General features: G+C 41.2%; 1 long non-coding RNA gene across 3 annotated transcripts in view; it reads left to right on the top strand.

The window, feature by feature from the left end:
* Nucleotides 1–25,694, top strand: part of LOC132893804 (uncharacterized) — a 48,763-nt gene extending 23,069 nt beyond the window's left edge. The window contains exon 3 of one of the 3 annotated variants that reach the window (XR_009655593.1): nucleotides 25,395–25,694. This is a non-coding gene — a long non-coding RNA (uncharacterized LOC132893804). Of the gene's footprint in view, nucleotides 1–2,252; nucleotides 2,757–21,228; nucleotides 22,011–25,394 lie in introns of those variants that run through there. The other 2 variants (XR_009655594.1, XR_009655592.1) reach the window with 2 other exon arrangements.
* Nucleotides 25,695–27,732: the final 2,038 nt, after the last annotated feature.

Genomic DNA, 27,732 nt, shown 5'->3' with positions numbered 1-27,732 from the left:
GACCTAGTATTGAGTATAAACTTTATATTTGTGGTGGGTTTAAATCTATTCCTTTTTGTTTCATGTGTCACAACCACAAGTAAAGTTATGTAGGAAATAAAACACGATGGCGTGATGCGATGAAGTGGAGTATTATTATTACGTCAAAGTAAATCATTTTTTTCTATAAAAGCATGTCCTGAAGCGTCCTGAAGTAAAGCTCACTTGGGTTATAGAAGTCCTTCCATCACCAAACTCTCTTTTTTCTCTCATGATAAATAAATAAATAAACACCCAGAGCTTGTCATATAGGCGGCATGGTGGTGTAGTGGTTAGCGCTGTCGCCTCACAGCAAGAAGGTCCGGGTTTGAGCCCCGTGGCCGGCGAGGGCCTTTCTGTGCGGAGTTTGCATGTTCTCCATGTGGGTTTCCTCTGGGTGCACTGGTTTCCCCCAAAGACATGCAGGTTAGGTTAACTGGTGACTCTAAATTGACTGTAGGTGTGAATGGTTGTCTGTGTCTATGTGTCAGCCCTGTGATGACCTGGCGACTTGTCCAGGGTGTACCCCGCCTTTCACCCGTAGTCAGCTGGGATAGGCTCCAGCTTGCCTGCGACCCTGTAGAACAGGATAAAGCAGCTAGAGATAATGAGATGAGATGAGCTTGTCATATACCCATAAACTGCAAAGCTTACTCACTGACACTGGTGACTCCTTCCATAAATGTTAACAAATCTTCATTATTATATCAATGATTCTAGGACCAATCTTTACACTAAAAGTAAAATTAAAAAAAGAATTGCACTTAAGGATTTCATTCTAATTCCACTGAAAGACACGAGATTTACCTCTACATTTATATTCTAATCTACTGACGGAAAACCAACAAAACTGCCACATTTGAAAGAATTTTAATTGAAGATGACATAACGGGAAATGGGTGGCATGGCGGTGTAGTGGTTAGCACTGTCGCCTCACAGCAAGAAGGTCCTGGGTTCGAACCCAGTAGCCGACAGCAGCCTTTCTGTGTGGAGTTTGCATGTTCTCCCCGTGTCTGTGTGGGTTTCCTCTGGGTGCTCCGGTTTCCCCCACAGTCCAAAGACATGCAGGTTAGGCTAATTGGTGGCTTTATCTATATTGGTGGCTCTAAATTGACCATGATTGTGAATGGTTGTTTGTCTCTATGTGTCAGCCCTGTGATGATCTGGCAACTTGTCCAGGGTGTACCCTGCCTCTCGCCCATAGTCAGCTGGGATAGGCTCCAGCTTGCCTGCGACCCTGTACAGGATAAGCAGCTACAGATAATGGGAAATGAGTTTTTGAGTATCAGCATCAGTTGCTGTCTCATCACTTGAAGTAAAATTCACTAGCGCTAGTGATGTTTTAACCCAAGTCTCCTCGTCATCTCTTCACTCTCTGATCTCTGCTCATGAGAACATCTGTGGGGAATTAATTGCTGCGTTATTATTTATCTTGAGTTTTGCTCAGTTTTTATGAGGATCTTGACATTTTAAAACTTTGTCCACTGTCATCCATCACCAGAGTCTGCAAGAGCTGTTCTCTGTTTTGATGATGATGTGAAGGTACAGGAGCATCGCTGTCGTTTACAAGCTGAATTTGATCAGGCTTATGGCTATTTTGCTATTGGACTTGCAAGAACTCAATCAAAGCTGTGAGGAAATCCTACAAGCAGACTGACAATTTTGACCACCACCACCGTTTGTTAAACACAACATGACCTTCGCAGTCAGACACTGAGGCAAGATTTGAAATTAGACTAAATAAAAAACATTTCCACTTTGTTTGGGTGAAATATATTTATGTTTTCTTAAAGTAGACACATCAGTGTATCGTACCGACAGCTGCCTTGACAACCAGTGGGTTTTTGCAATCTGTCCCACAAAACACACACACACACACACACACACACACACACACACACACACACACACACACACACACATATATATTAAACCCCAAATTAATGAAGCCTCATAGCACTTCTTTCCATATTCTACCTTTTCAAAAAGGAACCACAGGATTTATACAGGCTTTATCTAGATTTTCCTTCTTTCCCACTAATTAAAGACATTTCCAAGATGACGCCACCAAGCAATCGTCAGTCACTGCCAATATTCAAACCTCTGAGAGTCGAGCAGCAGCGTTCAGGCCCCACCTCAACACTTAGCTTCCTAATTGTTATTAATGCCCCTGATCGAACCACTTACATGCATTAATGTGTGTGTGTGTGTGTGTGTGTGTGTGTGTGTGTAAGAAAGAGCGAGTGAGGATGCCAACACTGGAGTCTCCTCATGTTTTCCTCCATCACTCTACACCAAACAATTGAGGGGGAAAATTCAGAAAAGAAGGGGATGAACGGAGGAGGAGGAGGAGGAGGAGGAGAGAGATCTGCCATGCATCACGCAGTCCGTGGAGGAATTAGCGAGCGTGGTTGATTCACCGTCCCCTGGAAGCGGGGGTGTTAATTTGGAAATCTAGGACTGGTATGCAGAGAATGCTAATTTGTAATTAGGCAGATTAACTAAATCTGGGGAATAGAGAAGATTATTGACTTATATAATAAAATCAACAATGCGTCCCTGGTTAAATAATCACAGGCTAAAATCATACTTTCCAAATGCGTTCACTCAGGCAGGTTAGTCAAGCCATGTCAGTGACGAGGCTTTGATCTTTGCCATCCAAAAATAATCAAATGAAATGAGACAATTTCTCTATTGAAGTCGAAGCACACATTTAGGATGGTGTTTAGTTGGATTTGAAAGGGGTTTTTTCTTTTGGGGGGGGGGGGGGGGGGCGTAAGGTTCGAGACGGTTTGTTCATTTTGTAGAAGTGTTTTGCAAATTCTCCACATCAAATGGATGAGCAATTTATAATACATTTGTGATGATATTAAGAGACAGGGAAAGCACATAACAGTTGGAAATGGCTAAAATGTCAGGTTTTTACTTTCATCATTTCATCATGCTATTTTAACTGAGAATTTGTATGTTCTCAGGAACACTATAACACCATAATGTTATAAAAATGAAACAAAATGACCGAAGCCCTGCCCCTACTGGTTTGCTTAAACGAGAAGTTCAAGATCAGACTGTTTTTGCTCATCGGGATGCTTTTGGTGTATTTTTGTCCATTCTCATTAAAGATCAATGATGTTTTTCCAACAAGGTCTAACACCGTATTTAAGATAACATCTCATTCATACACTCACCGGCCTCTTTATTAGGAACACCCATCCACCTGCTGGTTTATGCAGTTCTCTAATCAGCCGATCCCTTGACAGCAGCACGATGCATCAAATCACACAGATACAAATCAAGAACTTCAGTTAATTTTCACTTCAAACATCAGAATGGGAAAAACTGTGACCTCAAAGTGTGACTTTCTTTCACTGTGGCATGGGTGTTGGTTTGAGCCAGATGGACTGGTTTGAGTATTTCAGAAACTGCTGATCTCCTGGGGTTTTCACACACAACAGTCTCTAGAGTTTACACAGAATGGTGCGAAAAACAAACAAAAAAAAACCACTGAGTGAGTGAGTGAGTGAACGACAGTTCTGTGGGTGGAAACAAATGTCTTGCTGATAAGAGAGATCAGAGGAAAATGGGCAGATTGGTTTGAGCTGCCAGGATAGATATAGTAACTCATATAATCACTCTTTACAACCGTGGTGAGCAGAAAAGCATTTCAGTATGCAACAGCAGAAGAACACATTGGGTTCCAGTCCTGCAGCCAAGAACAGGAATATTAGGATCAAGGACAAGTTCCTGTTAAAGTGGCTGGTGAATGTATATGGTTGTCATAATGAAATAGGCTTATGCCCAAATTCGACCACACAACCAACAGCAGAGAAAGCCTCCTTTATAGCAATGAAATGGAATATCTAGTATCTACAGATGATGTGATTTCAATGAGCATTCCAACCCCACTGGTTTTCTGTAAAGTTCTCTCAAATGGTTTTTCATCCTTCAGAAGGCTGTAGGACACAAAACATATATAGTTATGAAGTTTATTTCACTTATAAAAGTTTCCCCTTGTCTGAGTTTTTGATTGTTTCCCAAGCCCTTCTCCTGTAGCTGCCTCCATATAGAGACAGCTAGTAAAATTGAGATAAGTACACACCGATCTCAGTTACAACCACAAATACACTCACAGCCTCATTTTTAAACCTATGCATAAATCTACATCTAAATGTGAAATTTGTTCTCAATTGATCATACACATGTACTGGCAACAGTATTTTACATGATGAGATGACTACTGGAGAAAAAAAAACACTCTTTCAAAACCAAAACAACACCGGGTGTGATTACTTCCCATGATACTATGATGAGATATCACAAAAACAGAACATGAATCAAATTTACTGACCAATTAACTGAACTTGATATTCAATGTGTTTAACTTTAGTTTGAAGGTATTTACATAGATATATGCCTGGGAGAGTATAAATCAAGAGTATTCGGCTGAAATCTGTGAGGTTCCAATGACACAACATTTCTTGGAAAAATAAATAAAAGGACTGAATGGCGACTAGAGTTACCGTTTAATTCTTAACCAAGGGTGATGAGTTCATGGCTGTAAATAAACCAATTCAAAATGTGGTTATGTTTTAATTTTCACTGGTGCTTCACGTTACCACTTTTGACTAGAACCATCGACTCTAAACAGATGAGATGTCTTTTTTTAATGAACCATATCATCACTTCATGAATAGTTAAAAAAACTGTAATAAAACACACACACACACACACACACATTTTATATATATATATATATATATATATATATATATATATATATATATATATATATATATATAAAATAATATAACTTGTTTGTTGTCCATCCATCACCTGTAGCTGCTTATCCTGTACAGGGTCGCAGGCAAGTTGGAGTCTATCCCAGCTGACTATGGGTGAGAGGTGGGGTACACCCTGGACAAGTTACCAGATCATCGTAGTGCTAACACATAGAGACAAACAACTATTCACACTCACATCTATGGTCAATTTAGAGCCACCAATCAGCATAACTTGCATGTCTTTGGGGGAAACCAGAGCATGCGGAGGAAACCCATGCAGACATGGGGAGAGCATGCAAACGCCACACAGAAAGGCCTCCATCGGACACTGAGTTTGAACCCAGAACCTTCTTGCTGTGAGGCAACAGTGCTAACCACTACACCACCGTGCCGCCTGGCCAATCACATGCTTTAACAAATTTATATCAGGAAGAGGTTTCACAGACTTTCATATATTTACCCTGTCTTACATCATACCTTTTATCTGTTTATAGTTATGTTTAATGTCCACAAAACTGTTTAGTTTCTGATAGCATGGATGTTATCACACATATAACTAGCTGTTCCCTTACCAGCTTCTTTCTTCCTCTTTAATGAAGTTGAAGAAATGCAGCTACCAAGAAATCAGAAAGCGTAAAGTCCTCTGTCCTGAAGACCTTCCCATGAGAGAAAAAGTTACAGCTTTACCTATGACTGTTACAAAGCACTGACACTGAAGATTCCTTCCAAAAATGCTGAAAAAAAATAAAAGAAATGCGTGTATTTTGTATTAATTAGATGATTTGTTCCAACCAAACAACTTAGGATCTAGTCCAGATGCCGGGATGGTTCATGATTAGAAAACTAGACTCACTGAATTAGAGCCAGGTTTTCTCCTATACACTCATCAGTGGCAAGTTTCCCAAAAGCATCATAGCACAAAGATCATTGTTAAATGGTCGCATGGGCAGCACAATGAACACTCTCTCTCCTAGTTAAGATGCTCTTAGCATTAAGAGGCTTTTGGGAAACCCACAACAGTACAGTATTCTTTTTTGTGTGCGATTCACATATGGACCAAAGTTGCAGATATGCTACATATGACTCTGGACATAGGGACATATATGAAGGAGAACAATCTGCATAAATCCTAAAAAATACCAGTGTGGGAAATAAGGAATTTTAAGCAGACTATCACTGGACAGACAAGTCTGAAATGCTGTCTGTCTGACCAAATTTGAGCCTGTCTGAATGACGGACCAAAGGCCCGGAACAATGCAGCCGGGGGTCTGGGGCCTGCCTTAGGACCCCGGAAGCTGAAGGGCTTTAGATCCCTGGAGATGGCTTCTTAGCTATTTTCAGGCACATTTTTGTGATCTTCAAAGGCCAAATCATACTAGACACTAGTTGCTAATTACACTACAAACCGAATATAATTTACAAGAAAATATCAGTAGATTCAAGAAAAAAAACATGCTTAAAGTTATACCCAAGAAAACAGTAGTACACACAGGTCAGGTCCATGTCTAGAAAAAAGTATGAAGATAAGGATGTTCCAGTTGGTTACAACTTACTGGGACTCATATATAGGTACTATAATAACATTCATGAAACATTATTTTACCCCTATGAGGCAAGGAGACACTTTTGTGTAGTCTGAGGTGAAGTGTTTTTTTTTTTTTTTGGCACTCTGTCACAGTGCTCCTGGATACACTGAACTGATGGACTCTCCATCTGAGGTGGGGTTTACATTAGACCGTATCAGCGGATCATCAGATTAACGTTTTTAAAATGATTAGTGTGCACACAGCAACGCCAATACACGATTCGCGTGCACACAGCAACGCCAATACACGGATACGCTCGGCTCCGCAGGCATCCTGCGCTCCAAATCACTCCGCCCTGAACAGCGAGTGCCCTCTGGAGGGTGCGCACTCCGGCCCTGCGCAGCTCACAGAGCGCGCGAGTGGCGCGCACGAGCAGTGATTTGGGACTGAGCCGCTGTGTGTGTGCTCTCAGTGCATGTCGGGCATGCGCGTCACTTACCACTTGCAAGTGGAAGGATGGCAAGCCTAAAGACAATCATAACTACACAATGGGCAGTATTTGCATCAGTATTTGCAGTATTTTCATACTTTTATACTCTTTAATGAAAGGTGATACAAGGCGGAAGTCCACGCCGTTTTTCAGCAGTCGCATCACATGACCAATGCCAGCGAATCAGGAAGGTGGATGTCACAGTGACGTTGTCCAATGACGACGCCAGCTAGAGCTCAGCACAGCGTATCCGCGTATTCTCAATGTTTACACAGCACCGGACCAGACATGATCTGGATTGAATACGTGGACCCTGGCGGATTCCCGTTTCCCAGAGTTTCCAGGCGTTTTAATGTAAACGGACAGTGCATCCGCGAAGAAAACGAGACAGATACGGTCTAATGCAAACTTGGCCTGAGAAAGAAGACGTAAAGCCCATCCACACAGAACACTGATTAGTCTACTTAACAAGACAGAGCAATCAGGATGCTCTCTCTCTCTCTCTCTCTCTCTCTCTCTCTTGGATAGAAGCCATAAAGCCCGCCCACACAGAACACTGATTGGTCTACTTAGCAAGACAGACCAATCAGCATTCGTTCACACTCTGTCTCAGGGAGCTGCTATCTATACGTGGGAGACTCCCGGAACTAATGGGAGAGTTGGGAATAATTCAACTTGTCCAGTCAGACAAGCAGATGCAGATTTGACTTGTCTGGACCAAACATTCAGTTGCCCCATCCAGTCAGACTACTGCTAATGTTGAGCCTTGATTATTTTTTATCGGCCATCCAGTCCAATGCTTTTGAAATACAGAAAGACAAATGTGAAAATTACCAGTCAATGTCCACTGGTCCAGCCTTATTTCCCACACTGAATAACTTAGAGTTCTAAAGGATTTTTTGGACATGTTCCTCTGGAGAAAACTTTAAATGTTCTATTTCGAATCTGACAACAGAGTGTTTACCTTTCGAGAGAGTATATGAAGTGAAGAACCCTATCCAAAGGATGATCAAAACCTTTGAAGAACCAACCATTGAGGAGTTCTTTTAACTAAGACTGTACTAAAGGGATAGCAGGGTAAAACTACAGGGTGCTCCTTACATACCTGATTCAACTAATCAACTAATTAACAACCATTCCTGAGGTGTCGTTGGCGTGTTAGAGCAGGGAAAATGCTACAATATAAATTACACAGTATCTACCATGGGATATAGGAAATTCCTGAGTAATACTTCTAGTCTTTAGTCAATCTTTATCTCAGTCTGGGTAATGGTGGTTACACTGGGTGGGAATACACCCTGAATGAGATGCCAATCCATCACACAACACAATACAGATACCTTTACACACTGGGGCAATTTGGCATAGCCAGCACATTTCTGGGAACAGGGATTAAACCAGAGAACCAGGAAGACTCTCCATGGATACAGGGAGAACATGCAAAACTCTACACAGATAGTAACCTGAGCTCAGGATCGAACCAGGGACCCTGGAGCTGTGAGGCAGCAACACTACCTCCTGCACCATCGTTAAAAATAATCAAGAAAACCACTTTGCAGGAATCTGGCCTAGATCTAGATCCCTAACAAGCAATTCAGAGACAACAGTAATGAAGAAAAATTGCATAAGAAAGAAACCTTGAGAGAAACCCTACTCCAAAGGGAACCCCGATTGATAATTAAGTTTCTGTTCATAAGCATTATGAAACATCCACCTGGATGTTCATGGACTGCATGCCCATGTGTGAGTGCACTTGCCTGGTTTGCAGCATTAGCACTAGCTGAAAATGGTCACTAGTCCTGAACCCTTTGCAGTGAGCTTGATTGACTGGACACTCAGTGAATTTGATTCGTGTTGAGACATGAACTTATAACCTGTGAACACAAGGCTGGTCTCAGAAGACCAGGTCCAGGGGTTTTTATCTCTTCCACTTCCACTCCATTCAAGCTCAGCTCAATCTGTCTCTCATTGAACTCTCCACCCTAATCCTCCAGGCCCATTTAAAAAACCCATCCACACCTCTTCCGTCCAAGATGCAAGTGAGTCTGTTTTTAAGAAGATGCAGCTGCCTCCCCTTACCCCATCCCTCACTTGCTCTCCTTCTCTCCCTCCCTGTCCTTTTATCAATGAATATGCTACTCTTGACACTAAAGACTTCACATCAAATGGGCTTGGGAATCCATTCCGCACCACAACTGCCCATTTGTTTTCAAAGCAGAGGACGTGAAATTCACAGACATAAAGGTGCCTTTGTTCTCCTGCCCTCTGGCCTGTGGTGCCCGTGTGGATGGGTACCACAGGGAGAAGCCCAGATCAAAACGTCCCTCCAAAAAACTGCCATTACCTGGCCCCCAATGATACCCCCTGGCACTCACAATTAAATCAGCCGGCCTGAAAATTTCCTCATAACGTCAATCAAAATTACTTTCTCTGACACGGTCGCTTTCTTAAAAGCGCACCACTGGTTGTCTAAGGGGGCCTGTCCACTTAATTCAAAGCTCCTTATTCAAATCAGGCTAAGGAGGAAAGCCTGGTGAAGGGTCTTATCCTCCAGCATGCAGTTGCCTTCAAAAACAGCATGCCATGTGGAAAAATGAGTGTGTCATTGGAATAATGCATTGTGACTTTCTTTTTTGGCCCAGCGTGACAGGGACGCGGGGTCCCACATCTGTTCTGAACGTTTCCTGAGAGTTATAGGTGAGATGCAAAGACTCAGTAGCATCAATAGATAAAAATGTATCTTGTAGCTTCCTATATCACATGATTTGTAACCTGCAATATTTTTAAATTGCACTATGGCATCAGTAAGGACATATCAGCAGTATTCATAAGAATAATCATAAGAAACGACTATCTACGTTCATGCATACAATCTTGCTTTTAATCTCACCACCTTCCGTCATCAAACCTTCACGTTTCATGCAGATTGTATAATGTTCTCTTTAAAAGAGAAGGTACTGTCCATCACAGTGCAGGATCATTTATTAAGGGGTTATCATCCAAATGTGGATTAAAGGTCATAGGCAATGGTCAGAGGTGAAACGTAGAATATCAACTTTATTGTCGAGAAGAACGACCCAAAAAGCAAATTCAATTTTCCTAGTGTCTAATTTGCACCCTAAAATTGAATAAAACAGTTAAAATATACTGTTTTGCCCAATTTCCGAAGGTTTGTTTACATCTCACTTATGCACACTTTCATCACCAGGGGACAGTCATCGTGACGTCATTTAAGCCAAACAGACTGGGAGTAGTTCTGTGTTTACTTGCGAACCGAGCACACATGTACAGACTTTGGTTGTGAGAAGTTGTGTAAAATGTCTGAAAGCGATAGCGATTTTGAAGTAGGGACTCTCCAAATTGAATATCGAGAGGTGAAACCATATATGTATGAAGCTATGGCCGTTGCGAAGCAATTGGTGAATGTGGCTCACTGGTTTGACTGTGTGGCCGCAGAATCAGACAGCGACTCAGCCGAGTCTGATTGAACCGGTCCCGTTGTTACAGTTCACTGCACAACAATAAGGCATGTTTTTTCTTTGGAAATTACTGAATGCACGTCTGCACTCAAGCCGAACGGCAGTGTAAGTAAACGGAAGTGGACTCAACTCAAGCGATTTGTTTGACTTAAATGACGTCACACGCCAAGTGGTCACGAAAATAGCTGAACAAAAATTCGCCGTGATCTGTGCTAACTTATTTTAATTATCACTTATTAACAATACTTCTTGGGACCAGAAGAAAATTACAGAGGGTTTTTTAATATACAAAGTTTCAAATGTGCATAAAATTAAAACCGTTGCCTATGAGCTTTAATCACTGACGTTATCTCATCTCATTATCTCTAGCCGCTTTATCCTGTTCTACAGGGTCGCAGGCAAGCTGGAGCCTATCCCAGCTGACTACGGGCGAAAGGCGGGGTACACCCTGGACAAGTCGCCAGGTCATCACAGGGCTGACACATAGACACAGACAACCATTCACACTCACATTCACACCTACGGTCAATTTAGAGTCACCAGTTAACCTAACCTGCATGTCTTTGGACTGTGGGGGAAACCGGAGCACCCGGGAGAAACCCACGCAGACAACATGCAAACTCCGCACAGAAAGGCCCTCGCTGGCCACGGGGCTCGAACCCGGACCTTCTTGCTGTGAGGCGACAGTGATATATGTGTGTGTGTATATATATATATATATATATATATATATATATATATATATATATATATATATCTCATCTCATCTCATCTCATTATCTCTAGCCGCTTTATCCTTCTACAGGGTCGCAGGCAAGCTGGAGCCTATCCCAGCTGACTACGGGCGAAAGGCGGGGTACACCCTGGACAAGTCGCCAGGTCATCACAGGGCTGACACATAGACACAGACAACCATTCACACTCACATTCACACCTATGGTCAATTTAGAGTCACCAGTTAACCTAACCTGCATGTCTTTGGACTGTGGGGGAAACCGGAGCACCCGGAGGAAACCCACGCGGACACGGGGAGAACATGCAAACTCCACACAGAAAGGCCCTCACCGGCCACGGGGCTCGAACCCGGACCTTCTTGCTGTGAGGCGACAGTGATATATGTGTGTGTATATATATATATATATATATATATATATATATATATATATATATATATATATACAGTTTGGTCAGAAGTTTACATACAGTGACATGAATGTCATCTTGGATATGAATGTCATGGCAATATTTGGGCTTTCAGTAATTTCTTTGAACTATTCTTTTTCTGTGGCAGAATGATTGTAAAGCATACATGTTTTATTAAAAAAAAACCACAAGAATTTGGTGCACAAGTTTTACTTTTCTTTAGTTTTTCTGAAATCAACACAAGGTCAAAATTATACATACAAGGTCAAAAATATACATAGAGCACACCTAATATTTGGGTAAAATGTCTCTTTGCAAGAGTCACCTTGATCAAACATTTTTGTTTACCATGAACAAGCTTCTGGCAGAATTCTGGTTGGATATTTCACTACTCTTCATGGTAGAACTGGTAGAGTTCAATTAAGTTATTATTTTTTTTCTTGGCATGGACTTGACTTATAAGCATGGTCTATATATTTTCAATAGGGTTGAAGTCAGGACTTGTTTTAAGCTTAATATTAGCCTGCTTTATCCTCCACAACCAGCTCTGATGCGTGTTTGGGTTCATTGTCCTGCTGTAACTCCCAAGTCCCAAGTCGTGTTCAAGTTTCTGATGGTTTATGCTGAAGAATTCTGAGGTAGTCCTCCTTCATTATTCCATCCACTTTGTGCAATGAACCAGTTCCACTGGCAGCAAAACAGCCCCAGAACATGATGATCCTACACTGTAAAAAATGATTTGTTGTTTTAACTTAAAAAAGTTAGTGCAAGGGTTGCCTTAAGGGCTGCCTTAAAATTTTGAGTTCACTGAAATTAATATAGTAAGTTCACAACAATTTAACTTACTATGTGAATTCCAGTGAACTCAAAATTTTAAGGCAGCCCTTGCACTAACTTTTTTAAGTTAAAACAACAAATTTTTTTTTACAGTGTACCACCACCACCAGCTGGTACAGTGTCCCTCTGTACATGGTGGCCATTGTGGCCAAACAACTCAATCTTTGTCTCATGTGACCATACAGCTCTCCTCCAGAAGGCTTTTCCTTTGTCCGTGTGGTCAGCTTCAAACTTTAGTTCAAGCATATACGCAGAGCCATGGCCTCACTTTCGTTTATAAATGCCTTGAGACCTCAAGAATGGCACAGGAATAGTTTTAAGTGTTAACAATAAATCTAATATAGTAATTTTTATGATTAAAGTGATTCATATAGGTAGCGGTCTGAGTGAATGGCCTTGACATCCGTAACGTCACAGCAGGTACCAGCAAGTTTATTGGTCTCATCGCCATTTCCGCTATACTAAAACACAGAGCTGACTGCAACTCTGATCTTCCATTTTGAGCTAATTTATTGCCATGCCACGTAGATGTGTTGCTGGACGGTGCAGCAAAATGACAGAAGGTGGATTTATGTTGCATTAATGGCCCAAGACTGTTCAAACTGCAAAGATTTGGACGTGTTTTGTGGGAAGTTCACAGGCACATGGGGTGTCTACGAAGTGGTCTCTCCTCTGCTCTGCACATTTTACTGAAGACTCATACGAGACCTCTGATCTGTTGAGGAGCATTGACTATAAGCCCATATTGAAAGAGGGTGCAGTACCAATAATTAAAGGAAAAGAAAACAAGAAAAGGAAAGTATTTTATTTATTTATTTATTTATTTATTTAAAAAGGAAAGTTGGCGGCACGGTGGTGTAGTGGTTAGCGCTGTCGCCTCACAGCAAGAAGGTCCTGGGTTCGAGCCCCGGGGCCGGCGAGGGCCTTTCTGTGTGGAGTTTGCATGTTCTCCCCGTGTCTGCGTGGGTTTCCTCTGGGTGCTCCGGTTTCCCCCACAGTCCAAAGACATGCAGGTTAGGTTAACTGGTGACTCTAAATTGACCGTAGGTGTGAATGTGAGTGTGAATGGTTGTCTGTGTCTATGTGTCAGCCCTGTGATGACCTGGCAACTTGTCCAGGGTGTACCCCGCCTTTCGCCCGTAGTCAGCTGGGATAGGCTCCAGCTTGCCTGCGACCCTGTAGAAGGATAAAGCGGCTAGAGATAATGAGATGAGATGAGATGAAAAAGGAAAGTTCAGTTGCACCAGTCCTCCCAGAGTGAGCCAAGGGTTGTTGCTAAGACCTGGGATGGAGTGGGACTGGACATATTACTCAGGCAGTGATCTCCCTACGGTTGTTGCTAAAACCAGTGACGTACCGTTCCGTCCCGGGTTTTAGTAATTGCCTGAGCCGAGCAGTAATGGCGGAGTACACAGTATGAAGAAAACAGAGAATGAGTGGACCAGCCGTCTTATTCCTAAACTGGATATTGCGGCCATCTCGCCCTTACATGGAAGAAGCGAATGAACGGAGAACTGAACAAACAACTGAAAGTCAGATTGTTTCAAAACAATCGGCCACAAGATTGGTCTTCAAGAAGCGAGAACACAGATGGGTAAGCTCTGACTCTTATTTGGATATAAAACAACAAAAACAACACGTTGTTTACCTGCATTTAGATTAATACATGTAACTTGTATTGTATGTAAGTTACCGGTATAAGATTATTTAATTTGCTTCAGAATGTGATTGTCTCAGTTCATCTGATTATTTAATTAGCCTTTTATGTTTTATTAGTGAAAATGCATGCATGTACATGTTGTATGTTGCATAAGTTATAACACCTATCCTGTTTTAATGAGAGTCAACCCACAATCACTGAAGTCAAATCAGTCTTAGTTGAACAAGTCAGTAACAATATTTCTTACTTTCACCATAAATTTTTATTTATATGACTTTGGTCTATAGCTGTCAAAGGCATCAGCCTTAAAACCGGTTACCGCTGTGACATCACGCACTCAGGGCTGGCTGGTTCAGCGGGGCAGCTCAAATGCCAACTTTGCAGTCGAGTTAACTCTCAAAAAAATATATATATATTTTTTTATTCGCATTTATGCAGCATACAAGAGTCAAGGATGGAGATACTATCCACTCAGAAATTTATTTAAAAATAAAGGTTATGTGTATCTGCTTTAAGCTTGAAGGTGTCAATTTTGGAGCAGGGTGTTATTTCTTGGATAGCAGCCTCTTAGTCCATGGTGACGTAAAACTCACTGAACTGTAGACAGTGATCCATCAGCTTCCAGTTCATGGCAGAACTGTGGCACAGTGGTTCCCAGGTTGTTCCTGACCATCCAAACCAGTTTCCTTTCAGCTGAGGGTGACAGTTTGGGTTTTCTTGAAGCAAAGTGGCTTGGCAAAGTGACTACACCTCACAATAACTTGCATACAATTGTTTGAACTGATTTTGGAATTTGCAGTTGTTTAGAAATGGCTCCAAGAGACATTCCGGAGTTGTGTATATCTGCGATCCTCTTTCTCAGATCTGCACTGAGCTCCTTGGACTTTCCCATTGTATTGTGTGTTGGTCAATCCAATGAGTGCTGTAAACAAACCCTTTTTATGAAGGCACAGAGTCAACCAGCTGTAGTCAATCATGATCACTAAGTGGAAGTTTCAGAACCTCTGAATTAATAATCTAAGTGAGCATATGTAAATTTTTGACCCTGTATGTATAATTTTGACCCTGTATTGATTTCAGAAAACCCAAAGAAAATTAAAACTTGTGCACCAAATTCTAGTGTTTTTTTAATTAAATATGTATGCTGTACAATCATTCTGCCACAGAAAAAGAAAAGTTCAAAGAAATTACTGAAAGCTCAAATATTGCCATGACATTCATATCCAAGATGACATACATGTCACTGTATGTAAACTTCTGACCACAACTGTTGTGTGTGTGTGTGTGTGTGTGTATATAATATATATATTACCTTCTTCATTTATCATATAAGTAAATATACTGCTGACCCAGACAGGTCCTTGTGCATACTATCGATAGCCACAATGAATGACCTGATTTGAGATTTGAACACAGCCCAGTTTGAACCAAAAGAGTTTCATCTATTAATCACAGCAAAAATATGGACTTTGCATCAAAATAAGCCTGAAAACTGGGCCATTACAAAGTCGCATGGACACTGCTTCAGCCTTCTTCTTCTTATCTAAAACCCTAATCTACTGTATTTTCTCTACTTCACTTTATCTGTGGTTCTGCAAGTTCATCTCAGTTAAAAAAAAAAGTTTGTAGGAAGTGTTCAAGAAAGTAAAAAATATGTAATTAATTGATAGAAAATCACTTCCTTTGCAGTTTTTATGGAACTAGAGTCCACACAGTGCCAGCTTAACACTCATCAAAAAGAGAAAAACAAGACGTTTCTTCATTGCCAAATGGTCTGTACTTCAGCAGGAGACTTCAGAAATTGGCGCTTTCCACTTTGGAGAAGGGGGGCATTTCTTTGTGTGAGACCCAAGGTCGATATTGAAAGCGCGGGAGTGTCCATTGGGAGGATCGTGACCTCCCCATGATGATTCTTAAGTGGCTCTCTTAGGATCTTTTTCGAAACGTTGGTCCCCAGTCTGGCAGAAGAGTTTTAATGAAAATGGATTCCAACAATGTTACAGCAATGAGAGAGTGTTAATTAGTAGTCACTTATTGTGCACTGTTCTCTGGTCTGCATCCAACAAAATAAAGTACTCAGTTTAAACTATACCATGAGGACGATCAAGGAAGCAATGTCCGCCAAAGAGCCTCAGGAGACAGGACGAGCAGAGTCCGGAGGAAAGAAAGTGTGATGGCTTTCAAATCATATACATGTTAGCTATCTATCGATACCACAGCACTGTCGAATGCTTCATTCTGATTGGTCAGAAGAGAGGTGTTGATTAATGTTCTATAACAGCAGCATGGTGAGGAGTTCGTTCCGCAAGATTTTTATAATTTCATTATCATCTCAGCATTATCAGCAGATGTTCCAGATTCTAAACCGAAGTGTATAACTGATGATATGGTGAAGTTTTCTGAAAGGAGGTTTTTCGAAGGAGTCTCCAGTATCAGTGTTTCTAATCAGAGGTAAAACCGTAACTTTAGTCGGAGTTTGTGCTTTAGAGTTTCTTGGCAACTTGGCAAGCTGAATGTTTTGTATTATTAATTTCAAGAAAGAGAAAAAAACAAAACAAAACATCTGCTTATGGCTACTATAATGTAAAAATGTAAATAGTTCAGCGGGTGTTAAACAAAACATTAAATTCAAATATGAGGGATGAAATTATGTTAAAAGTGAGTAGTGCCAAATAAATACTTTTCAAAAACAATGTAGAGGGTTTTTTTTTTAATAGTTGAGATGGTGAAGTTTACTATGAGAAGACATTTATTTAACATTTATAACTTTATAATGTAACCATAAATGGATAAAAAGTACAATGTGTCATTCATCAATTAATTAATGTTTGGTAAGTTGATGTGATACTGTATAAGAGAAATAAAATACTTTGGGATTAGCTTTCTCAATTGGGATTGTAACACTCATTCCACCTCATTCGCATTGTTGATTATTTTACTATAACAGCACAATATGCCATGTTTTATTTCTTACATACGCAGTATTCAGTGATCCTCCTACATTCAAAGGAAGTCAGAATTTAATGCTGTATTGGTCGACTTCATAATCTGAGCCTGAGGCGTAATAAGCAGATTCAGTCCGAGTGGAAACTCGTGTTGCCTTGATGCGACCAGAAGGGCAGAGTTGCTCGAGCATGCTCCTAATTAACAGACGCAAAAACACAAGGCCTCGTTTATTAGCATAAAAGGGAATCTGATGTATTTTTACGAGGACATAATCGAAGCGTTCATGGCTCCATGTTGTGCCAATCACGCATCAATCTGTGGGGCCGTTTGCTGAGTACTGCAGGCAGCACATTACCAGTAATAACATTTCTGGTGTAATCATGCATATATATTTCTTCTTCCTTCAGTCGAAATGGAGTTGTAGGAGCTAATGTATTCTGAGTCAGGCCCACTGCCGCTCACAAAGGAGGAAAAAAAAAAGAGCCTTGGTTGAGTAACCGTAATAATTGGAAAATTATTTTGATAGCCTGAAACAATCTAATATATTACAGAATTTTATTAAAATAATATCAAATCAAATTAACTACTATTCCATAATGAATTAGGTAACAAGGTAGGCAGATATTAATCGGCCCGCCCTCCCTGAGGCCAGAAGAGACAGAGAGGGTGTGTGTGTGTGTGTGTGTGTGTGTGCACGTGTGGTAGGGGGAGGGTTATTAAGTTGGCTTTTGTGGCTTGTTAGAAGTCAGCGCAAGGCAGTAAGGAAGCTCCTCCAGGATGTAATTGTTCCTTTCTTCTTCTTCTTCTTCTTCTTCTTCTTCCTCCATGACATATATATACACACCACGTCATTTCTCCAAGTTTGATGCCTACTGGTCTGAGCATCTACTTCATGTTTGGCTGGTTGAATGAACTTCACAATCAACCTGCCCTACCATCCCATGGTGCAAATCTGGTTGCCTTATTTAACACCACCACCTATGGGGCTTCAGCCAAAACATACACAGAAACTGGTGGGTTTTTAATCAGGACCAGGTCCGTGTATGCCTTTGAAATTGCACTCAGAGATTGTTTGCTTGGCCACGCCAGACATTGTTAATGTGTCAGCCTCATGTCATGCTAGGTTCATTCTGAACACTGCAAGGTTGCTGGAATGTCACTGCAACCTTGAATTATTATAAGCAGGTATCTTTTTATAAAAGCAAACAAGAAAATAGCATACAATTTTCCAGCTCTGACATCCCAGTTGTTCTTGGAATTTTGATCCCTAACCATTCATTGGTGCATGGTAGGAAATGATAACCTTGGGCTGAAAATGGGGGATGAGATAGTCGATGGTTATGCCTGGGACACAAAGGTGCTTTACCTCGGGACATTAAAAGATGGACTGTTTTCATTTTAGGGCCATTTCTACAGCATTTTGAGTGGTTCAAGCACCACAAATAAAATGTTGTACTCAGGATTCAATTTGTAAACCTTGAGTTGAATCAAGTCAAGTTTATTTTTATAGCACTTTTAACAATAGGCATTGTTGCAAAGCAGCTTTACAGAAATTTAAAGACTTTAAACATGAACTAATTTTATCCCTAATCTATCCCCAATGAGCAAGCCTGTGGCGACGGTGGCAAGGAAAAACTCCCTCAGACAACATGAGGAAGAAACCTCGAGGGGAACCAGACTCAAAAGGGAATCCATCCTCATTTGGGTGATAACAGACAACATGATTATAAAAAACTTGCTTCTATAACAGTGTCCTATAGAGTCACAAAGTATAACTGTAAAACCAGGAAATTCATTAGTTTTAACATGAAGTTTGTTTTGTTGAAGTTATCAACTGTTCACTGATGGAAACTTGAGTGCAAAACTGTTCATGACAACTGCAGTCCTAAAGTTAGCAAGTCAACTGCAGTCCTCAGGCATAAAAGCATTACTGTAAGTGTCCAGAGCGTCTTCCAAGTGCGACTTTTGTCTGTCCATATGTAGCCGTCCTCCACAGGAGTGATGTCATGAGACTCCAGCCAGACGTAGGGCATCAGGATGGATCAAGCAGGCCAGGTGGATCCAGAACCTCTCCGAATCTCAGAAACACTGGTTGGGAACACCCCTTCCCCACACACAGACACACACTCATGGCATGTTCTTTTGGAGGTAGGAGGAGACCAAAAAACCCAGAGGAAGCCCATATGGACATGAGGAGAACATGTGAATGATCATGCAGAGAGTGACCCAAGGTTGAGGTTGAGGCAGCAATTCTACCCAGTGCACCACTGTCGCAAATGTTTTAAAGTGCTGGATCCATGTAAATAAGTGAACAAGTAAATAAGACAATAGGGATCCTGTTCTTGTATGCTCAAGAGTTGATTGTTCAGAAATCCACTAGTATGATTGTATATGATCCATTAATGGTATCAGTGACAACAAAGATGACCTCCTGAGGAGACTTCATGTTTTACCCACCATATCACCACGACAGGTTTACTAGGCTTTCGGGAGACATTTCTCCAAAGGTACAGTGATACACATTGCGCTAAAGATTATGCCATTACAGACAGATCACTCTTGAGGTGAATCAAATTGGGGTCACCTATGTAACCTATGTCAAAAGATCATAGTTCTAACCAGCTGACATGGAAGACAATGGAAGAGAAGAGAGAATTAAAAAAATGAATTTTATTTTTAATTACTAATTATTTTGCCATTTTTATGGCTTTATTTTAGCTGTCAGACTTCTTAGAGGGAGGGGGGATTAAGGTCCTTGGGGGAAGAGGAAGAAGATGAGAGGAAGGAGCAGGCAGAGGGAGGACAGCTAATTTTTGATCCAAACGGGGCTTTGCAGGCCGGGGGGGTTGACAGCTGCACTGTCTTTAGCCTGGATTTGAATTTGAATTCTATCTAACGATGCAGCGACGCGCGGACTTGGCAGGGCAGTCTGGTAATCTCCTTGACACAAATGCCTGGGCTTTTCTTGTGTGCCCTCACAGAGATTTGGGTAATTAAAGTTAAATTGAAGGAATAAAAAATATCCTTCTTGTAGTGAGGCTGTCTCGCTAATGCCAAGTGTGAATAGTCAGGGTTGTCCTTAGAACTATAATCCTAAACGCTGCTTCTCCTGGAAGAGGGGAACTGCCAAAGGTTTTGCGAAGCTCTAAAGACAGTGATAAGGCAAGACCACGGTGCTTTCATCTTCCAGGCATCTTTAAGAAAAGGTGAGAAGGGAAAAAAAAGTTGAAAATGTTCGCATTTGTGCTTTATAAGACTCACAAGATATCTGGAAGATGCACATCTGCTGTCTTGGCATGCTGCCATCTTTATTATGCAAAAAATAAAAAATAAAAAATGCAAAGCTAATGTGAAGGTATGCCTGTACACCACACAGCCAGTTTATTAGGAACACCTGTATGTTCATGCAATCTTAAACTGTCTCGTTTGGGTTAACCTGTTCCCCAATATAGTCTGATCTTGGCTGACAGAAGTGGAACCGGATGTGGTTTTCTTTGACGATTTGTGCCGTCTGAGCTACTTTTCTGCTCACCATGGCTGTAAAAAGTGGTTGAGTTACTGTAGCCTTTCAAACCGTCACTACTGACCCAGTGTGGTCATTTTCCTCTGAACTCTGATCAGTGAGGTATTTCTTCCCCCAGATCTCTCTCTCTCTCTCTCTCTCTCTCTCTCTCTCTCTCTCTCTCTCTTTCTCTCTCTGGATGTTTTTTTTATTTCTAATTCAAACTGACTGTTGTGCGGAAAAAATCCCATCTGATCAGCAGTTCCTTTCCCCATTCTGATGTTTGATGCAGTGAAAAACCTGTGTGTGCTTGATGTAAGTATTGTGTTGCTGCCACATGATTGGCTGATTAGATGTTTTCATAAATAAGTGGGGTACAGGTGTTCCTATTAAAGTGGCTGCTGAGCATATGGGTGTGTACGTATGGCACAGCATATGCTAAACACACATACACAGAAATCTACACTCTCTCCAGCAGGATATTAAACATTGGCACATGTAAAAAAAAAACCCACCTCTCCTGAGTGCATAGATTTCACAATGGATCAGCTGATTCCAACAGGGAAGCATGCACTCTAACCAAGTAAACATAGCAGAAATTAAGTTCTGCTCTGGCCATCTGCGTGATGTTAATGGAATGGAAATGTCAAGAAATTAACTTGTGGTCGAAAGCTTGGACGCTGCTGACTTCCTATTAGCACATGAGAGGCGCTGGGATCTGTGTGCAAGGGGACGTTGAAGAAGAATAACAGTGTATAATTGCACTTCATTCATCACGATATCTTTTACACAACCTTCAACCCGAGTCATACCTAAGCCTTTGCTTTCTTTCTTTCCCCCACTCAGGTTATTGCCCAGAGCATAATAACTATGAAATTACTGCGGAGCTGTCTTGTCAGTAACCAGAGAAATGGCAGTGTGGGAGGCAAAGCAACAAGACTCCCATTGTAGCTTCGGCAATGGCTCAGCACCTCTTGTGTCACGCTGTGAGGAGAGAAAGGGAGGAGGATGAGAAAGAGTGAGGGAGCGAGTGAGTGAATGTATGTGTGTGCAGGTGAGAAGAGGCCTCAGGTTTACCTGGTCTGGACTGGTCTGGTCTGGTTTGGCACTATAGACAGAGCGGCAGCCAAAAGGCTTGAAGGAGAGAACAGGCTGAGACGGGTGCTACAACAAAGCTCCACAATCAAAGCCACACCTCCAGCTCACCTGGAACCTCCAAGCCACAGGCAAATAGGCCCACCTGACAGAGGGGCCACCCCAAGGTTTCAAAGAGCACTTCAGAGACACAACACACAAATAAATGTCTAGACGCTTTCTACTTTCTCTGAGCAAGGCCTGGAAGTTGTATGTGTGTCTGGGGGGTAGGGTCTTTTCCCTTTGCTTTCATCCCTTAATCTTGTCTGCAAATCAGCATGATTGATTTAGGAAATGTCTAGGAAATCTCAGGACGGAAAAAGCCTTTGCTTTTTTTGTCATCTCTTTAGTAACCTCAGTCTTCTATCTGATTGTTAAGGTAGAATCTAAGAAAAATAAAGTACATTACTGTACCTTTAGGGGTACAGTGGCTTGTCACTGGGGCAATACCCTCTAAGGTACATATTTGTACCCTTTATAAACTGCTTGGGAACATATATGTACCTTTTTGGCCCTAAAAAGGTACACACATACCCCTTTTCCACCAAATCAGTTCCAGGGCTGGTTCGGGGCCAGTGCTGGTGCTGGTTCACAACTCGTTCAACTTGCGAGCCAGCTGAGAACCAGTTTGCTTTTCCATAGCTCGCGGTGCTAAGGGAAGCCACGTCATTACGTCGCTGTATACGTCAGTTACGTCGTTGTATACATCATTACGTCGCTGTAAACATGAGTTACGTCGCTACGTTTGCATAAACCTTGGCGCAAATATTGAAGCAAAAACAACACGGAAGAAGCAGCAGCAGCAGCAACAACAATAATAATAATGGATGACTTCGCGTTTGTACAGCTGCTGCTTCTCGTCGCTTAAAAATGGCAATCTTTCGCGGTCTCGTTATTGTTGTTGGTCTTAACAACTCCGTCCCCCGCTGATGTAAGTGGTTCTTTCCTCTGGCCCAGCAGAGAGTTGGTGCTAGCCTGGAACCGGTTTTTCTGGCCCCAGAGCCAGTTCTTTGTCAGTGGAAACAGAAATCCCGGTTCCAAACTAAGCACTGGCCCCGAACCAGCCCTGGAACTGCTTTGGTGGAAAAGGGGCAACAGTTACCTTGAAATCCAATTGGGGGTACATTAGTGTACATTGTGCATTGAGGGACAGAAATGGACTCCTACTGTATCCCTATTTCTGACAGTGTAGTGAACCTATTAAGATCTTAAGGACCACTGTTATACCTTAAATACCTTTTCAAAGTCCAAGAAATTCCATTTAATTATCCAAACCAAGAATCAGAGCTGTAATCAGGATCACAACATTAGGATTAAAGCATCATAACTTTGCAAAAATGTCTCATAGTTCAAGAATCAAAAGCATATCAAAATGCCCAACCACTATCCTTTATCCAGTTTTCCAATTTTCCCTTCCACTTTTTGAAACTGTCACACTGAATGAGTTTCGTACTGAGGAACCAGACTAAAGATTGATTTATTATCTCCCAATAAAGATTGATTTAGGAAATGTCTAGGAAATCTCAGGACGGAAAAAGCCTTTGCTTTTTTTGTCATCTCTTTTTTGTCACCTCTTTATCTCTTTATCTTTATTGTTCTCATTAATACATCAGCCATTTTATCTAGTTATTATAAATGATAGAGCTGAGATGTTTGTTATTTTGTATATTACAGCTGATTTACATAGAAAATGGATTTGCTCTTGTTGAACAGACATATTTACAATGAGCTTTACATGTTGTAGGAAAATGATGTTATGTGAAGTAATTAATAATGATGTTTGCATGTAAACGTTTCTAACGTCTACATTTGAAATAAACTGGATAAATGGCAGCGGTGAACTGAATTTACTCACTACTGAATAGCTCTAAGCCATGAATCATGTTTTCAATTTTTACCTGTCAAGAGTAACTAATTATATATGCTGTAGCCTTCAGCCAGAAGCTTTTTTTTTTTTCTATTTTTTAACCTGTCTTAGCACCTCCTGCCACCCAGGGTTAAGAAACAAGTTTAATTGCTATGTGAAAACCAAAAAAAAAAGAGCCTGGGTTCAATGTCAACACACATTACAGCTAGATTGAACATAGTTTCACATCTTGAGGAAAACAAAAAACACCAAACCCCGAAACTCTTCATGATGTAATTAAACAGAAAGTGATGAAGTGAATTAAAGAGAAATTGACTCATCTCTCATTATCTCTAGCCACTTTATCCTGTTCTACAGGGTCTCAAGCAAGCTGGAGTCTATCCCAGCTGACTACAGGCGAAAGGCAGGATACACCCTGGACAAGTCGCCAGGTCAACACAGGGCTGACACATACACACAGACAACCATTCACACCTACGGTCAGTTTAGAGTCACCAGTTAACCTAACCTGCATGTCTTTGGACTGTGGGGGAAACCAGAGCACCCGGAGGAAACCCACGCGGAGAACATGCAAACTCCGCACAGAAAGGCCCTCGCAGGCCACGGGGCTCAAACCTGGACCTTCTTGCTGTGCGGCGACAGCGCTAACCACTACACCACCATGCCGCTCTGAGAAATTGACTAACTTTTATATATATATATCACTGATCTTCTTGGAATGCTAATCTGGTTTCAAAAATATGAATACCTTTAATTTGTCTCATTGCAGTGTTGACTTTGTCATCAATGGTCATGTGACGCTACAAGAATGAAAAATTTAAATATAAACAATTTTCTTCTTACAAGCAAAGTCATGAAATGTTGACGTGAAGACAGGTAAACAATCCAGAATGGCAGGCAAAATCGTACAACAGTGAAACAGGCAATAGGTCGAGTGGGGCACAAACAGGCTATCGTAGACTCGGCAGAATCAAAGATGAGAAAGAGGAAACCAGGGATCAGGAAAACAAACAAGGAAATAAGGCTCTGTAATGTATCAGCAATGCAACTCAATACTTCGCAAAGTAAGTGTGTTTTCATGGTTTTTATATAGGCTCGCTGATTGTGCCTTAATCCTATGCAGGTGCGAGCCGTTTACGGCGCGCGTGAGAGTCCGCTTGGTGTGTGCGCTATCCGGAGCGTGCCCGAGAGTCTACCTGATGCACGCACCAAGGCACGCAGGTGTGACACTCTTACACAAAATTAGTGCAAAATTAATGTAGATATAAATATCTTATGCCAAATTATGGCATGTTAAAAAAAATAAAGAAAAAAAATGAATCCTCGTCTCCAATTTATGAGTCCGAATGCAATTAATGCACGAGTCTGAGTCATCAGTGCTCAAGTCCAAATCGAGTTACAAGTCCTTAAAATTAGGGCACGAGTCAGACTCGAGTCTGAGTCCTGGACTCGAGTACTACAAGTCTGGTTGGGAACACTCTGGATGGGACACCAGTTCACTGCAGTGCACCACACAAACATTCACAAACACATTTACGTACACCTAGAGCAGCCAGTCCATCAGCTGGAGGAAACCGGAGAACCAGGAGGAAACCAACATGGGGAAAACATATAGAATTCCAATGGTGGGAATGCTACCTTCTTCTGAACTACCTGCCTAATATTTAATCAAAATATTTAATAATAAATGATTGAAACTACTTTTTGAAGAAGGTGTATGATGTATGATTATGGAGAAGATTTTTGTTGAAATGAGATGAGCTCTAATCAAATTAGCTTGCCAATTTTGCTGAAAAATTTGCTTTTAAGTCAAAACCTCACCCCTTTAGATTTCAGCACCAAAAGTATTCCAGATAAAATGATATAAAAGCAACATATTTCTAAATGTGCTGAAAAATTTCAGATCACTCACGTTCATCAGAGAAGAGCAAGTGATCATGAGCAAATCCTCCTCCTCGGGCTTTTCCTCTGTTCACACAACGACCCTTTACCCTCCTGTCTTTGTGCACAGGATTGTGGGATACATTTGGAGGGCAACGGGGTGTACTTTAGAGGGTGAGTCTGCTCTTCTGGGACCGGTGCTGTCAGATGTCTGTGACAAAGGAGGGAAAAAAACCAGGAGGATTAGAGAGGTGAGTGGATCGGTTAGTGGATTAGCTGCTCCGCTACGCTGCAGGTAAGACTTTTTATTAAATAGTGGCTTCAGGGAAAGAATCATAAGAAAAGACATAGTTATGGACATGTTAGGAATGACGGACAGTCTGCTAGTCCATTTTTTTTCTCAAATAAAAAAGGATGGGCGATATAATGATATAATATTGGTATTATGCTTGGGTATGTCATGATATTCTTTTTGGAGATACCATGGTTTTCGAATATACATACACTGATCAGCCATACCATTAAAACCACTGACAGGTGACGTGAATAACATTGATTATCTCATTACAGTAGCCCCCATCAAGGGGTGGGTAAATTAGGCAGCAAGAGAACAGTCAATTCTTGAATTTGATGTGTTGGAAGCAGGAAACATGGGCAAGAGTAAGGATCTGAGTGACTTTGACAAGGGCCAAATTGTGATGGCTAGATAACTGATTCTGAGCATCTCCAAAATGGCACATCTTGTGGGGTGTTCCCGGTATGCAGTGGTTAGTAGCTACCAAGAAGTGGTCCAAGGAAGTGCTCCTTGGACCTGCCTGATCCATCCTGATGCCCTATGTCTGGTTGGAATCTCATCACATTGCTCCTGTGGAGGATGGCACCATATGGACAATTGAAAGTCACACTTGGAAGACGCTCTGGACACTTACAGTAATGCTTTTATGGCTGAGGACTACAGTTACCTTGCTAAGTTTAGGACTGCAGTTATCATGAACAGTTTTGCATTCAAGTTTCCATCAATGAACAGTTTATAACTTCAGCAAAACAGACTTCATGTTAAAACTATAATGAATTTCCTGGTTTCACAGTTATACTTTGTGACTCTATAGGACACTGTTATAGAAGCGAGTTATTTATAATCACGTTGTCTGTTATCACCCAAATGAGGATGGGTTCCCTTTTGAGTCTGGTTCCACTCGAGGTTTCTTCCTCATGTCGTTTGAGGGAGTTTTTCCTTGCCACCATCACCACAGGCTTGCTCATTGGGGATAGATTAGGGATAAAATTAGCTTGTGTTTAAAGTCTTTAATTTTCTGGAAAGCTGCTTTGTGACAACGTCTGTTGTTAAAAGCGCTATAAATATAAACTTGACTTGACAACTGGTGAACCGGCAACAGGGTCATGGGTGTCGAAGGCTCAGTGATTCACATGGGGCACGAAGGCTGGCCCATATAGTTCAATCCTACAGAAGAATTACCGTGGCACAAATCACTGAAAAAGTTAATGCTGACACCTTTCTGTTTTAGCCACCATGAACTTTTTCAGCTGTTTGTGCTCAGACCCAGTCATCTCACCATCACAATTTGGCCCTTGTCAGAGTCATTCAGATCCTTACACTTGCCCAGTTTTCCTGCTTCCAACACATCAACTTCAAGAACTGACTGTTCTCCTGCTGCCTAATATATCCCACCCCTTCACAGGTGCCTTTGTAATGAGATACTCAATGTTATTCACGTCACCTGTCAGTGTTTTTAATTTTATGGCTGATTGGTGTATTTATATTGTTATAATTGCTGACTGGAAGCAGGCTGAGTTTATACTTAATCTTTAATATTGTATTTTTTCCATTATATTATATTTTTCCATTTAAACTTTATATAAAATAAACACACATTTAGTATAAATGTGTTTATTATTAACAACAACAACAACAACAACAACAATAATAATAATAATAATAATAATAATAATAATAATAATAATAATAATAATTATTATATTAACATATAAATGAATTTTTATGAGCAAGCCTAGGGTATATACAGTATCATGATTGTGTATTGTAGAAATGCCTCAGGGAATTGTGATATGATATTTTTTTGGCAGAATGCACATCGAAAAATGATGATTAATGAGTAAGATGAAATTGAAGAAGTTCTGAGGTTCACAATATTCTAGCATTTTCCATTTAATTGAAAATTATTTGATCCCAGAGGTGAGCATGTACAGTAGTTTGGCTTGAGGTGTGTGTGTGTGTGTGTGTTAATACGCCAGGATGTGTGTGTGTGTGTGTGTGTGTGTGTGTGTGTGTGTGTGTGTGTGTGTGTGAGGAGCTGAGGTAAGCCTGGCTTGTCTGCCGGGTGAGACAAGTTATCAGTGGGAGCCATGAGTGTCCCTCTTCACTCCAGAGACGGAGGAGAACAACAGCACTGGTGTGACGCATGGCTACACTTTGGCACGGCTGAGCC

This window comes from Neoarius graeffei, chromosome 11 (assembly GCF_027579695.1).
Source record: "Neoarius graeffei isolate fNeoGra1 chromosome 11, fNeoGra1.pri, whole genome shotgun sequence".
NCBI lineage: Eukaryota > Metazoa > Chordata > Actinopteri > Siluriformes > Ariidae > Neoarius > Neoarius graeffei.
This window is presented reverse-complemented; position numbering and strand designations above follow the sequence as displayed.